This window comes from Octopus sinensis, linkage group LG7, assembly GCF_006345805.1.
Source record: "Octopus sinensis linkage group LG7, ASM634580v1, whole genome shotgun sequence".
Classification (NCBI taxonomy): Eukaryota; Metazoa; Mollusca; class Cephalopoda; order Octopoda; family Octopodidae; genus Octopus; species Octopus sinensis.
Window position 1 is genome coordinate 98,580,900 of NC_043003.1, and position 15,251 is coordinate 98,596,150.

Below are 15,251 nucleotides of genomic sequence, written 5' to 3' on the forward strand. Positions count from 1 at the left end.
TGCAGCAAAAGAATGTAAAGAAATCAGTTATTGATCAACACAGGCATAATCATTTGAGAGAGGAGGGGTTAAGCATAACATGGCTTCGCTAACATAAGGCTTTTTATATTTTCTAATCTCTTAAGGCGGCGATCTGGCAGAAACGTTAGCGCGATTTATTCTCTTCTTTATTATTATTCTGAAAGATGAATGCAGGTACGTTATAGGCCTGTAATTTCTCGGTAGTATTAAAACCATTTTGTATTTCTGTGCCAAGTTATTACTTCACCAGCGTCACTGTTTTTATGGAAAGTAATCCCTTCTACTATAGGCACATGGCCTGAAATTTGTGGGGAGAGGGGGATAGTCGATTACATCGACCCCAGTGTTTCACTGGTACTTGAATTATTGACCACGAAAGGATGAAAGGCAAAAATCGACCTCGCCGGTATTTGAACTCAGAATGCATTTTCATGGAAAATATTATGTGCTACCACATAGGTATTATGGCAATTCTCCTCTGTGTCTCATTTTGTGTGTCTGTCTGTCTATCTGTCCGATTGCCTCTTTGTCTGTCTGCCTGTATGCCTGTCTATCTGTCTACCTTTCTCTCTCTCTCTCTCTCAAAGTATATGGATGTGACAGCCTGCTCTTTTATGGCAAACCTTACTACTTCTGCTGTTGTATATTAGACTGTATCGCTGTGTGTTTTTATTTTTGCGGCAAGTGTATGGCAGATACACAGACATACATGCACATACCGAACACATAGGCACACACATACAGGCACAAATGCAAAAGCAAGCGCTGACAAGGGTAAGTACCACAGAAAGACGAGAAAAACTAAACAAAATAAAGCCAGAAAGAAGACACAAATAGTCATTGAGGTTACAGAATGTGTAACGAAAGAGCGTTGACAAAATAACCAATAATAATAATAATAAAGCTGAAGAAAAAGTGAAATAGTGCGTATGTTTATTGGCAAAATGGCCGTCCTCAAATATAACAATACACACATACATATAAATATATGCATAAATATAAATATACATATACATATAAATACATACGTGCATACACACACACACATCAAATATCCGTCTATATCTTATGTTAATTCCCCGGCGTGGAGTATAAACACGTGCTAGGATTTTTTCCGAGATATGGGATAGCTTCTAGTCGAATCTAACAATCGTATAGTAATTGGATTTATGTATAAATACTGTTATAAGGACGATGCGGGCAACGATACTAGAAAGAGCGACAGATCTTTTACTTTTATTATATCTGCTACTACAAACAATATGGATATCAGCTTTGGCCCAAGGCCAGATTTTGTTTCTTAATAACGGCGATAATATGGGAAGGAGAATAGTCGAGTAATGATTAAGGGAGTGGTACTACTTAACCTTATAAATAGCATTTATATGGTTAAGGGACAGTGGCAAATATGGTGTATATTGTCCAGCACTTTTTCCTTTCCTACAATATATCACTCGGATTCATCTGTAAGTAATAGTTCTTTACATTGGAACAAGGTCACATATGTCGTTGGAAGGAGAATAATCGTCGACTAAAATTTCATTGATCCGTGACACTGGAGGGAAAAGTTAGAAAGTTCTGCGGCTGGATTTCAAAGGGAAAGTAGAAAGAAGGGTAACTAAATATCGCATTGCTATTGTTTCTGTCACAATTCATCTGCTAATAATTGTTTCTAGTCTCGGCACAAGACCCTGAAATTTAGGAAAGGGGAATCAGTCGATAGTCATCGATATCATTAATTGACTGGTTCTTTATTTTATAGACCCAGAAAAGTATTAAATTTAAAGTTGATCTCAGGGATGTTTGAACCCAGAATTTAAATAGCACGAACAAATATACCAATATATTTTTCCACTCTAGTAATAACAGCTACTAAGTCCAGCAATTTTTATTAGAAGAGGAACTCGATAATATAAAATCCCAGTACATGACTGGTATCCTAATGCAAAGTTGGCTGCGGCAGGATTTAAAATCAGAATATGAAACACCGTATTTGAATACTACAAAGCATTTTGTCCGATGCACAAGTGATTCTGTCAATCCACCTTGGTTGGCACAATTACTAATAAGAAATATTGGCTTCAAACTGAGACAAGGCCAGTAATTTAGTGGGAGTAGGCACTTCGACATAACTGGTATTTATTTTATCGCTCACGAAAGGACGAAAGGAAAAGACGACTTCAGCAATATGTGAACACAGAACGTAAAATCGGAAGAGATGCTGCTAAGCATTTTGCGCGTTGTGGTAACGATTCTACCAGCTAGCAGCCTTACTAACAAGGGTCTTGAATTTGTTTACACTAGGCCGGCAATTTTGGGTGAATGGTCACTCGATTACATCGACCCGATGCTCAACTGGTACTTATTTTATCGATCCTGAAAATGTGGAATGTAAAGTTGACCTAAGCGGTATTTGAACTAAGAACGTAAAAACAGGCGAAATGCCGCTAAGCATTTGGTTCAGCTTGCTAACGATTCTGTCAGCTGGAGGACTGAAGAAGAATAAATATTGGTTTCAACTTTTGGCTCAAGGCCAACAATTTTAGAGGAGGGTGTAAGTCGATTACATCGATCCCAGTGCTAGAATTTATTGACCCCGAAAGGATGAAAGGCAAAATCAACCCTGCTGGACTTTGAACTCAGAAAGTAAAGACGGGCGAAATGATTCTAAGCATTTTGCCCGGCGTGCCAACGATTCTTCCAGCTAACCGTCATAATATAATTTTTACGAAGGCATATGTGTCCTAATTATACCTTTTTTTCCGGTCAGACGAAAGCTTTGAGAGTGAATTTTGTAGACGGAAACAAAATGTATATATATATATATATATATATATCTTTATATATAAAAGTGAAGTTGTGTGTCTGTCTCCTACGATTTAGATTCCTAACTACTCCCACATTTTGCGGTGCAGTTTAACCAAAAGCGGGTACCTTATAGTCGTGACTCATATCGAGCCCTTCTGGGTATTAGCGTGCGTCTACGATGAGTCTACGATTTAAAAAAAATTTACCATCATTTTTTCCCATTTTCAATGCCATTTTTTGCTATTATATAAGGGAAGTAACTCTCTAAATATTCTTATATAGTTATTTCCCTTAGAAATGAATGAAAATTAAAAACATTATATATGCATATATGGGTACAGGACATCACAAAACGTAAACATCATGAAATACGAAGGCAAAAGTGGGTATGCGAACAACAAAAGAAACAAATGGAAAACAAGACAAGTAACATAAAGAACGACCCTTCATCAATTGTCGGTTGTTCAGCTGCTCCGCATTTCGAGCAATTAACGACAATATGAGGCTTCGAAAAACAGTTGCTCCCGCGAGCCAAAGTAAAATTTGGGATTTGCGGAGGGTCAAAGTCGATAATAAAAACAGGTCAGCGGAAACAAACAACAAACCAAAGGAAAACAAAACGTTAGGCCAGACGAGGTAAGGTAGCGAACGCTGGAGGAATATTCTTTGACAAGATAAAAGATGGGAGAGGAAAGAGATAAGAATGCTCCTGGTCTCTGCGTCCATCTTTCGTTTCTTCACGTGATCATCTTCCTTTCACCTTCAATCTGTCGCACTGACCAGACGCATTCTTATCTGCGACCAGATGCATTCTTAAACATGGAGTAGATGAACAGCTGACAACTGATGAAGGGTCGTTCTTTATATTACTTGTTTTGTTTTCCATTTGCTTTCCTCGTTGTTCATATATCCAAGTTTACCTTCGTAATTCATGTTGTTTTCATATTTCATGTTGTTCACGTTTTGTGACGACCTGCACCCATATATGCATATATATATACATATATATGTATGTACATATATGTATGTATATCACGTGATCACGTGACCGACCAGACCATCATATGTTGTTACACATCGCTGGTCACAATGCGTTCGCATTGTTTTAGCCTTCGAATGACGCTACCCCGCTGGCTAAGCGAGCAGGCCAATATGTATGTATATATGCATATATATATATATATATATGTGTGTGTGTATGTATATATCTATGTGTGTGTTTGTGTGTGTTTCTGTGTATGTTTCTCCCCCACCACTGCTTGACCACCGGTGTTGGTGTGTTTACGTCCCCGTAACATAGCATTTCGGCAAAGGAGTCCGATATAATAAATACTATGCTTATGTGTGTGTGTGTGCGTGCGTGTGTCTGTGTTCATCCCTCCCCACCGCTTGACAACCGGTGTTGGTGTGTTTACGTCCCCCGTAACTTAGCAGTTCAGCCAAAGCTACCGATATGATAAGTGCTTGGCTTTAAAAAAGAAAATAAGACCTGGGAAGTGGGGTCTATTTGTTTGACTGAAACCTTTGAAGACGGTGCCCCAGCATGGCCGCAGTCACATGACTAAAGTAAAAAACGACGATAAAAGATACATACAAACGCACACATGCACACACGCACATACACAAAATGCGCGCACGCATACACACAAATGCACACACTCAGGTATGCATACATATACATTTATTCTTTTCTACTCTAGACACAAGGCCCGAAAATTTGGGGGAGGGGGCCAGTCGATCAGATAGACATCAGTATGCAACTGGTACTTAATTTATCGACCCCGAAAGAATAAAAGGCAAAGTCGACCTCGGCGGAATTTGAACTCGGAACGCAGCGGCAGACGAAATACCTATTTCTTTACTGCCCACAAGGGGCTAAACACAGCGCGGATAAACAAGGACAGACAAACGGATTAAGTCGATTATATCAACCCCAGTGCGTAACTTGTGCTTATTTAATCGACCCCGAAAGGATGAAAGGCAAAGTCGACCTCGGCGGAATTTGAACTCAGAACGCAGCGGCAGACGAAAAACTGCTAAGCATTTCGCCCGGCGTACTAACGATTCTGCCTGCTCGCCGCCTTTCATACATACATACATACATACATACATACATACATACATACATACACACACACACGCATATATGTATATATATATATTTATATATATATACATTGTGTAAATGTGTGTATGTTTATATATCTATGTAATTGTCTTATAGAAAATTGAAAGAGTAAAAAAAAAAAATTTAAATGATGTCAGATTAAATTTGTCCCAAGGCACACCAAGAAACAAACTATTCGCTCAACTTAATGGGAGGTCGAAAGAAAACTCTATTGACGTAAAGTTAAAAATCATTGCCTTGGACGGAATAGAATTCTGTAATTCTGTAATTCTATCGATTGTAACAGTGTTTACGTTTTGCTTCTTTGTTGTTTTTTTTTGTATTTTTTTCTATTTGCCAATGTTTTGTAAACAATGAGACTGATTGAACGCTGATCAAACCCTATGTAGGAGGGGTTATGTTTTTCTGTTTTACATGTATACATACAATCGTATACATAGCAAAGTAGCATCTGTTTATTATTATTGTTTCTTCTTCTTCTTCTTCTTCTTCTTCTTCTTCTTCTTCTTCTTCTTCTTTTCTTCTTCTTCTCCTCCTCCTCCTCCTCCTCCTCCTTCTTCTTCTTCTTCTTCTTCTTCTTCCTCCTCTTCTTCTTCTTCTTCTTCTTCTTCTTCTAATTATTATTATTATTATTATTGCATCAATATCATAATCCTCCTCCCCTTCCTCCACCTCCACCTCCACCTCCCCTCCTCCTCTTCTTCCCCCTCCCCTCCTCCTCCTCCTCCTCCTACTCGGTAAGTGATTCCCTTCAGCCACCTCCTCTGTGACAAACATTGGAAAATAAATTAAGTAGGTGGTCCTTGATGTAAACAGACTGGTGGCTATCCATGCTCCGTATTTCTTCCGATGTCTGGAGGCTTTCCTCGGGAACGTCTCGACTTTTAATGTTAGTGGGTGACTGGAATGCCATCTTGGACACACATTTAAATTGTATGGGATTAACTGTTAGAAGACGGGGGTGCAAAAGCCTTGAAACCCACTCAGACATTTTCAGTTGTCTGACAGGTCCAGACTGTAATTCTCGAATGTGCCAGTGTGAACATGGATGAACCATATCGGGTCATCTGGGTTGTGTCTAGATAGAGTAAGCTCTAGGTCCGTAGATAAGGAAAGCATAAGTTGCCTACTTTCCAAAATCCTAACCTGCACAGACCACAAATTTGTGGTCTGCATGGTCGACCTAGACAGGTCTCGTAGGAAGGGACACGGTTACTGGAAGTTGAACGCGTTACTCTTGGCATACCAAGCTTAGAGAGACCGGAATACCGTATTAGTTAAGTTGATGAGGTCAATCATCAACAACAAACGGTGGTTTAACCTGTAAAGAGTAAATAGAGTGGAATGTATTAACGATAAAAAGGGATTAACGATAAAAAGAAGAAAAATGGATGGAAACTTAGAAATGTAGAAGAGGCGCTTAGGAAAGCACTACAACCGACGTGCTCGCGGCGAGATTGACCCTGGATCAATTCAACGCTAAGCACGGAGGATGCATTGTTAGACCTAAGGCGCATGGGAAACAAGAGAACGGAAGCCGCTCAATTAGCCCGAGTGGCAGAGGTACAACGTGTCAAAAAATCCACAATTTGGTTTTTGGTGGTCTAAAGTGGGCGCATGATACTCGAACCTGAGCAGATGTATGCGGCATTTCAGCAGCACTTCGCTGAACCGTATGGAACGAATGGCAATTCAGAATTCAGAATGGTTCAGTGGCTAACCCGACGGTATGCCAGGACTCTCGGTAAGGTACGCTGAACGTTGTGAAAGGCTGGTAACAGTTGTGGAAATATGGTATGCGATGATGGGCTATAGGGTGAGAAAATCGTCTAGCTTGGATGGTCTGCCTTACGAGCTTTACTGTTATATGCCTGGTATTTGACAGCCTCTTAGAAAATATCTACCGCAACGGGCAACAGAACGAGAGAATTCCTAGTTCTGTGTGTCGAAAAGCGGTGGTACTGCTAAAAAGGATCGAAATAAGGGGGACCAAATAGAAAACTTTAGGTCCATAACGCTGCTAAGCGTAGATTTCAAGACCTTGTTTGGTCCAGATCTGCAGGAGAAGAAGAACTGGGTCAAGGTGATGAGCAGGGTGGCCAGTCACACCCAGAAATAGGCTGAGAGAAAGCTGCCATTGAAAGGTTGTGCGGAAGTGGTGAAAGCATACATCGCATTCGTTATATATAACCTCCATACTGTCATACCTTGCTCCAGTTTACGTCTGACCAAGCTGGAATGCATACTCTTCCGCTTTTTGTGGAAGCAACACGTTCCACCGATCGAGCGCTCCATTTTTGGTCAACACCTGCCTAATGAAAGACTGGGCATTCCGTGGCTACTAATGCGCAGACATATGCTAAGCCTACGACATCTCCAGCACTCCCTTCACGGTGAGCAGAGCGGATGCTGTCATGGCGGACCGGTTTTGGTCTAATCTCCAGCTGAAAAAAAATCAAGGTCCTGGCCAATGGCACCCAGGAATGCGACGAAAGAAATCAAACCCCTGATATGGATATTCATGCTGATATTGTGTGAAGAATGACACTGGAGTGGACTATACAAAAGATACTTTTAAAGTTATTACCATCAATAATATTGACATCTGCAATAACCTTATACACATGTACATTTTGATGAAATTAAAACATTTTATTGGCATTACATACAACAGAATCAATGATAACTTTTCTAGACACAGGTAGGTTTGAGACAGAGATCACATCCAGTCAAAGTAGAAATGTAACAAAGGTCTCTCATATCGGGTTGTATCTTCTTATATAAGAAGTTTATCCAAGAACAGGCAAAAAAAGAAGACTCAAATTACTGCCTCTCGAATAAAGAAGGGGTCTACTTAGTGTCACCCACCCACTTCAAAATATATATATTACGTTGGAGCGGGCATGGCTGAGTGGTAAGAAGCTTGCTTCCCAGCCACGCGGTTTCGAGTTCAGTCCAACTGCCTGGTAATTGGGTACTACAACTTCGGGCCAACCAAAACCTTGTGAGTGGATTTAGTAGACAAACTGAGAGTATCCCGTCGTATATATGTATGTGTGTGTGTACGCGCGCGCGTGTGCCAAATTATCTACAGCCTCTATATTGATATGTCTGTGTCCCTGTAGCTTAGTTCATGTTAATATAAATGGTAGAAGGGTAAAAGACTCCCTTCGCTCATGAATGACCATGAGATTGCGCCTAGAAAATCCCCCTCCCCCGAGGTACAAGTCCAGACATTGTTGTTTATGGAATACCAGTGGTCGCCCGTGCATACAAGCCTGCCCTCTCCACGCCACCGATGATGTCCAAAGGAAAGAGGAAGGCTGATATAACTTGGCATCAGTGACGTCGCAACTCATTTCTACAGCTGAGTGAAATGGAACAACGTGAAATAAAGTGTCTTGCTCAAGAACACAATACACAGCCCGGTCCGGAAATCGAACTCGCTACCTCGTGAGCTCGACGCTCTAAACACTATGCTATGCGCCTTCAAAATTCATATGCAATGATATATGTCAGCCGGTGCATACAAGCATATATTTATTCATTTATCCGTAAATGTGTATGTTTATATATATATATATATATATATATATATATATATATATACATAAACAGAGAGAGAGAGGGAGAGAGAGAGAAAGAGAAAGAAGAAAGAATGAGAGATAGAGATAGATAGATAGATAGATAGATAGAGAGAGAGAGAGAGAGAGAGAGAGATAGGGAGAGAGAGAGATCAGTGTACTAAAGCGCCATCAGATCTCCTAAACATTCATTTTATATAAAAAAACTCGTACTTAACCACTACCTAGCGGGAACTACACCCACCATCCTTTTTAATGGCTTAGTCAGACACGGGAAGACACAGCTTGTGATCCTTTTCCAGGACATCCGGAACGTGTGGGAAGAATATGAGGACATCATCTTCAGTGCAGAAAACAGGCTTAGAATATTTAGAACGAAATGAAGCACTAAAGATTCTCTAAAACTAGGTGGTGTTTGTAAACGTACTAGCGGATTAAAATCTATATACCACGGTGATGCTCCAGCATGTCCACAGCCGCATGATTGAAACGAGTAAAATAATAAAACGGTAAAAGAGTACCCAGTTAGTACTCGAAATAAGTGATCGAGGTTAAATTGACTGATACTTATTTCTTTACTACCCACAAGGGGCTAAACACAGAGGGGACAAACAAGGACAGACAAACGGATTAAGTCGATTATATCTACTCCAGTGTGTCACTGGTACTTATTTAATCGACCCCGAAAGAATGAAAGGCAAAGTCGACCTCGGCGGAATTAGAACTCAGAACGTAACAGCAGACGAAATACGGCTACGCATTTCGCTCGGCGTGCTAACGTTTCTTCCAGATCTAGCTGTTTTTTTAAAAATTGTAGTGTAGTGAAGAGACTGCTAGTTGCTTTGGGACGCTTTTGGAATTAGTAGCAATGGTATGGCTTGTAGATGTGATGGCTTGTAGATGTGATGGCTTGTAGATGTGATGGCTTTTAGATGTGATGGCTTGTAGATGTGATGGCTTGTAGATGTGATGGCTTGTAGATGTGATGGCTTGTAGATGTGATGGCTTTTAGATGTGATGGCTTTTAGATGTGATGGCTTTTAGATGTGATGGCTTTTAGATGTGATGGCTTGTAGATGTGATGGCTTGTAGATGTGATGGTTTGTAGATGTGATGGCTTTTAGATGTGGTGGCGTGTAGATGTTGCAGGTGGATATGATGAATATGATAGTTATTAGTGCAGGACTGTTTAATTAGCAGATGCAGCTGTTCTTGTTTAGCTCTCCTTTATGTTAACCCTGATAAAGCAGACTTACGATCAAAGGTGTTCCAGCCACGACCAATCCGGTTATTTGTATATGATGCATCACATTGTCCAATGTGACTTTTATATTTTTCTCTTTTAATATGTTTTTCTTTTATTTTTGTTCCTTAAGGCCAGAGAATTCGTTGGTTGCTACATCAAGCGCGTCGAGCGATTACGTAAAGGCTCGGTCGCAGTAGTGATGATGGTGGAGATGATGGTGATGATGATGATGATGATGTTGAAAGTGTTGGTGACGGGGGAGTGAAGATGGTGATGGTAGTGACAGTAGTGATGATAATAACAGTAACGACGTTGGTGATGATGATGATGATCATGATGACGACAACGATGTCGATGGTGATATTTGTGGTGGTTGCAAATGGTAGTGTTAGCAATGGACCTGTTTCGTTTCCTACTCCCACTACTGTTGCTGCTGTTATTGCCGCCTTTCTTGCTGTTATTACTTCTATTACTGCTGCTCTTACCGCTGCTGTTTCTGCCGTTGCTGCTGTTATATTTATGCCACGGATGGTATTGACATTAAAAAGAAATTACCAGATGTCCTCACACAGTGAATATAAACACGAGTCAGGTCTCACGTGAACTTCAGTTGTGTTCGACTCACCATGACTCTGGATATCAGCAGAATTACCATGAAGACAGAAAAACGATATAATAGCCCCCATACAGCTAACATAAACAGAGGTCATACGCCCCACCTTTTCCCCTAAAACTTAATCATGAGCCTGTACGACCTACCACATTACTGTGACCTCATCTACAGTAACGGTTTCTGTAGATAAGATAGAAACGACAAAGAGGCGGGTGAACGATATGTTGTGAAGTTCATGCATTTCTGCAAATGATATATGTCTAAGGGAAGTGAAATATCTAGTAGATCCCTGAGGAGTAGATCTTTTGGGAAATCATAATAATAATAATAATAATAATAATAATAATAATAATAATGATAATAATAATAATAATAATAATAATAATAATAATAATAATAAAATAATAATAATGATGATGATAATAATTTCATTTATTTGCCGCAACGGCAAAGGATGAGGGGGACAATACAAAGACAGATATAATGAGATGATAAAAAAAATGGAAGTAATTATATAAAGTATACAGTGAGAAAAAAAAGGGGGACATACGTATAGCATAAAAAGGTTTTAAAAAAGGGGGTGGGATGATGATAAAGATGTTGTCCTCCTGATACAGGAACGCCTCTAATGATAATTGAGGAATCCCACTGTCCAAGATTTTCCTGAAACCCCAGGAGCAAGTGACCGCTCTCCGACTTACAGGTCTACACTTAGAGAGGCACCAGTCTTTCTTGCTATTTTAGCAACTTTCATCCACTTCTCAATAAACACACCCGAGGACAGCACTTCATTCTCCACTCTCAATTTCATTTTCAAGAGAAACTTGAAGAAGTCAATGAGAGCTCTACCAAAGAGGGGTGCATCTGTGCTCATGCCTTTCAGCCTTGTCCACCAAACAACCTCTTTTGCCACAGCCACCAGGCAAAGGGAAACTGCCTTGCTTGCCCCCCAATAGTTTGAAAATTTTCCACAAGGGCAGCAATTTGCGGGGAAGCAATTAGTCAATTACATCGACCCCAGTGTTTAGCTGGCACTTATTTTATCGACTTCGAAAGGATGAAGGGCAAAGTGGACCTCGGCGACATTTGAACTCAGAACATAAAGACAGACGAAATGTCGTTAGGAATTTACCCTGTGAGCTAACGATTCTGCCAGTTCGACGACTTATCATTAATAATAATCCTCTTATCTACTATAGGCACAAGGCTGGAAATTTTGGGGAATGGAACATGCCGATTAGATCGGCCCCAGTGCACAACTGTTTCTTATTCTGCCTACCCCTAGAGGATGAACGGCGAAGTCGACCTCGGCGGAATCTGGAGACCTCTTGCCAGGTATCTAAGCATTTCTCCCGGCGTGATAACAATTCTTCCAGACCGCCAATTTAATAATAATAATAATAATAATAAAATAATATAATAATAATAATAATAATAATAATAATGATAATAATAATAATAATAATAATAATAATAAAATAATAATAATAATAATAATGATAATAATAATAATAATAATAATAATAATAATAATAATAATAATAATAATAATAATAATAATAATAATAATAATAATATGCCAACATTATGGAATAACAACAGAAAAAAGATGGTATAGGCACACACCAGAAAAGGTCACAGAAAACGAGAAAGCAACCATACTCTGGATATGCCGATACACACAGATAGAGAAATTAAGGCCACAGACCAGATATAGTTGTCAGAGATCATGAAGAAAAAAAATGCTTTCTAATTGATGTATCAATACCGGCAGATGACAACGTGTCTCTAAAAGAAATGGAGAAACTCTCAAAATACAAAGACCTGGAAATAGAGATAACTAGAATGTGGAACCTGAAAACAGAAACAATTCCTATCATAGTAGGTGCATTAGGCATGATAAAAAAATATTCAGACAAATACATAACAAAAACACCAGGACTTACAAACACATATAACATACAGAAAATTGCACTACTAGGCACTGCACACATCCTACGCAGAACATTTTCCATACAATAACCATCAGAGCATCACAACAAATCACAGCACGTACCCAAGGCACACAGAGCTGCGCTCGGTAGTGAAGTGAAAGCACGCTATAAAAATAAAACTACTGAATAATAATAATAATAAAAATAATAATAATAATAATAATAATAATAATAATCATAGTAATAATAATGATGATGATGATGATAATGATGTGATTTCTGTATTTAAACACAACGGGTTCACAGAAATACAAAGGATAATACAGGACAATGCAACACGGTATGATGTGATGAGGAGGTTACATGAAGGCGCTTATGCAGAAGAATAATAAAACAATGAAATAATAAAAATTGAAGCAAGAAAATTTTCCACAAAGGGATAGAAGTCTTTCTAGGGCTGCTCGTAGAGACCTGACAAAGCCATGTCACTATTACCACAAGATAAATGCCTCCTCTTCATCCTCCTCTCTCAGTTCACATCATTCTCAGAGCAGACCCATTCACAGGACCATTCTTACCACATTCATACATTCATCCACACCTTAACAAATTTCATGAAAGGCAGCACTGCCCTCTCCACTCTACTTTCTAAGTGAAATTTAAAAAAATCGATGAAGGCTTGATCAAAGAGGTAAGTCTGTTTTCAGCCGTTTCAATCTGGTCCACCACATAATCTCATATACTATGGCCACGAGACAGCTTAATACTGCCCGTCCTTCCCCACCAAAAGAAATATATAAGACGATTTTCCCAATGGACTCAACCGGTTGTCGGAAAGTGTTCGAGATAAACCAAACAAGTCAGCAATGCTCGAGTACTGTGAGCGCATGTAGAACTGTTTCGTCGCTCTACGCGATCTTCGGACAGGCCCAGCTGACGGCACTTCAATGTCTGTAGAGCTCATCCTAAGCCCGTAATGCCCACCAGGCTAAAGATTTGCAGAAATTATCCATGGGTGACGGAACAGACTAACCAGTTAATTCTCATCGATTCCCAGAGTTTCCCCGAGAACATAATCTCTCCTGCCCGCCACTACACCTCTATACAACGCCAAAGTGGAACTTACATCGACCGCAATACCCGATTAATTAACAGAAGACAGTAAGAGCCTGACAACACTCTCGGTAGCAGATACCCTTCCTCGGCCTACGCTTAATCATGGATTGCAGCTCAACGTGACAATCTTCAGGAAAGCGAGTTTGAAAAACAGTGACCACACCTGCGCAGAAGATATAGTAGTCTCCGTACAAGTTAGCGCATCAGCTGGTGAGGAATTCAGTGGGTGTGGACAACAAATGGAGCACCTGGCCAGGGGAGCGCTCTCTTTCTACAAAAAGCGGGAGGGTATGCGTCTGGTCAGATGTAAACTGGTATGACACGACGATCAGGCAGTAATATATAAAGGAGCCATTCGGCACCACTGTCTGACCTTTCAGGGATCGCTTTCTCTCGGTGCATTCATGGGTGAGATTGGCCACGCTAATCGTTACCCGGTCCCTAGTCTTTTTCACCTGAAGATTGGACAGAAACTGGTCCTCCGTGAGAGCAGCTGCCAAATATTGGTGTTCGATCCAATAGAAGGCTTTAGATTGATCTAAATTGATCAGAGCATCACCCATGCTGGGTGCATTACTCACTCTGTCTATAATGTATTCATTGTATGAGGCAGAAGTTATCATTGACAGACCTGCCAAGTAGTAGTAGTAGTGGTAGTAGTAGTAGTAGTAGTAGTAGTAGGAGTAGTTGTGGTGGTAGTGGTGGTGATGGCGGCGGTAGTGGTAGAGGTGGTAGCGGCGATGGCTGGTGTCTATAGACGTTATAGCAATGGTGGTGGGCTGTCTTCGGATGCTATCATCGCGAAGTGTTTGCTGGTGTTTGCTGCAGCTAATGTTATTGTTAGCTGTAGTCGGGTTCGGTAGCTGTGGCCGTGGCCGTGTTCTTAGTATTACTATCATTGTATATTATGTACTGTGTATCATATATTGATGTTGTTAAGATGGTGGACGTGGTTGGCGTTCAGAGTGATGAAAGCAGTGTTGATGTTTCTAGTAGGACAATCCGTGACAATATTTACACTGTGTTGTTTTTTGTGGTAAGTATAAAGTTTCCCTTGTTGTTGTTGCTTATATACTTTTAGTCGTAAGTGATAGCGGTTATGACAATGGTGCGGTTGTGGGCGGTGTAAGTTGTAGATACGGCTGTAATTGTTGTTATTATCAGTACCATGTCAATGGTGGTAGGGCTAGCGTTGACGGTGTTGAGAGAGATCGTTGTTGATGGGTATGGTAGTAGTTGTAATGATGAGTAGTCATAGTGCCATTGTTATTATTATTATTATTATTATTATTATTATTATTATATTATTATTATTATTATTATTATTATTATTATTACTATTGTTGTTGTTGTTCTTATTGTTATTATTATTGTTGTTGTTATTATTATTATTTTTGTCATCATCTATTATTATTATTATTATTATTATCATTATTATTATTAATATTATTATTATTATTATTATTATTATTATTATTATTAGTGGTAGTAGTAGTAGTAGTAGTTGTAGTAGTAGTTGTAGTATTCGCGGATTTCGACGTCATTATCGTAGTTAAAATATTGATAGCAGGAGGTTAGGGGTAAGTAGGATTGTAATGTGCTGCTGATGCTGGTGGTCAAAGTTGTCGCCCAGCCACCCTCAACGTCTTCTGCTTTTTCAGAGGGTGGGAGGGGGGTTGTTCATGGGTGGGTAGCAGCGGGTATTGGTGGTCGTCCTGTTGCAGAAGTAGAATAAAAGTATAGGCTGTTAGGTGAATGACATTGGAATAAAAAATTCTTTTTTTCTACTGTAGGCACAAGG